This window comes from Nicotiana attenuata, unplaced genomic scaffold (assembly GCF_001879085.1).
Source record: "Nicotiana attenuata strain UT unplaced genomic scaffold, NIATTr2, whole genome shotgun sequence".
NCBI lineage: Eukaryota > Viridiplantae > Streptophyta > Magnoliopsida > Solanales > Solanaceae > Nicotiana > Nicotiana attenuata.
The window spans coordinates 222364-224023 of record NW_017671748.1 but is presented as its reverse complement, the minus strand read 5'-3'; the positions used below and the strand labels follow the sequence as shown (position 1 = coordinate 224023).

Genomic DNA, 1660 nt, shown 5'->3' with positions numbered 1-1660 from the left:
GTTCGCATTCAACTGTTCGCGAACGCGTAGCCTTGCAACTTTCTTCATCGCGTTCGCGTGGGCCATCACGCGTTCGCATAGAACAAATCCTGGAACCCCCAGCTTTTCTCCTTCGCGTTCGCATCCTTCCAATCGCGTACGCGGTGACCTGCCCAGTTACCCTTTGCGAACGCGACCCTCTTCCCGCGAACGCGAAGGGCAAATTTCGTCTAGTTATATTTAATTCCCAAAACAATGTAGTCGCGGACCATTAACAAAAACACCCGAGTTCCATCTTCTCCAAGGTCCTTAGGCATCCATTGAAGCTCCCTTTCATCAAGACCACTTGGGTTAGTAAATTCCAACTTGTTTTCTTTTTTTTCTACCATTAATTATTCAATTCTTAAGCTCAAATCATGTAGTTTAGGGTGGAAATTGGGGGAAATGGGTAGAGTTAGGATTTTCTATATTGTCTTGATTTAGACCTCGTTTTGGGGTTAAATTTGAAAACAAATTGTATATTCGGGCTCGTGGGTGANTATTTTTAGGTTCCAATGACACCTATGAGAATAGTGCAAAAATAAAATTATCACTATGAGAATTGAGAAAATGTTAGTCTTTTTTCATGTAGTGTTTCTTAATTAATATCCGACGATTATCTATAATTATTTAAAAGGTTTAAATGTTAAGGTTATTTACATATAATTCAAATAACTCAGATATTTAACATGGTTAATGTCAAATATCAAAATGGAGTAAAACAATTCACTAGCTAAAGAATTTTTTATATTTTTAGATAGCCAACTAAAATGAGTTTTGAATTAAGAATAATATTTTCAATTACATTATTATAAAAATAATTATTATCGAAAAATAATGTTTTGGAAACTGAAATTTTAAGAAAGAAATATTTTTTAAGAGATATCAACACACCAAATAAGAGTTCAAGTAGTAGTAAAAGAGTTAAGTCTTATCCAAAGAGTCATTCATTGTCACAAAATTTGATTGTTTTGCCATAAATATGAGTTATTATTTTGCTTCCTGACTATTTTTAGGATCCATTGACACCGGCAAGAATGGTATCAAAAAAGAAAAATAGAAGAAATTGTTAATTTTTTTCATGTAGCTAATATCCAATGATTATTTATATTTACTGAGAAAGTGTCAATTTTAAGATTATTTACATACAATTCAAATAACTTAAATATTTGACATGATTAGTGTCCGCGTATCCGCGCGGGTACTAATACTAGTAGTTCTCTTAAATTCGTCAAGTACCTAGTTAACTGAGCGACACTTGTAAAACTTAAATTTGAAGGTCACGATTAAAATGATCTAACAAGCATTAGTTCGATAGATTTTATCTCCAACTTTGATAATAATACGATGGAGATTCCTGCAAAATAATAAAACCACGTTTCACGTTCTACATTTAAGTCTCCAGCTTTGGTAAGAAAATGGTTGGATTCCTATTTCCTGCCAAGTTAAATACAAAAACAATATAAAACCTTATTTCAAATTCTAAATTTCACTAATAATTTAAGTCAATTAGATAATATTTTGATTTAATTATCTTTAATAATATCTAGGCTTGCATCAAGCACAAAGGTGTCGTGGTGTAGTTGGTTATCACGTCAGTCTAACACACTGAAGGTCTCCGGTTCAAGTCCGGGCGACGCCA

General features: G+C 33.1%; 1 non-coding gene across 1 annotated transcript; it reads left to right on the top strand.

Moving 5' to 3' along the window:
* Positions 1 to 1586: 1586 nt before the first annotated feature.
* TRNAV-AAC lies at positions 1587 to 1660 on the top strand. The gene has a single exon. It is a non-coding gene; the product is annotated as a tRNA-Val (tRNA).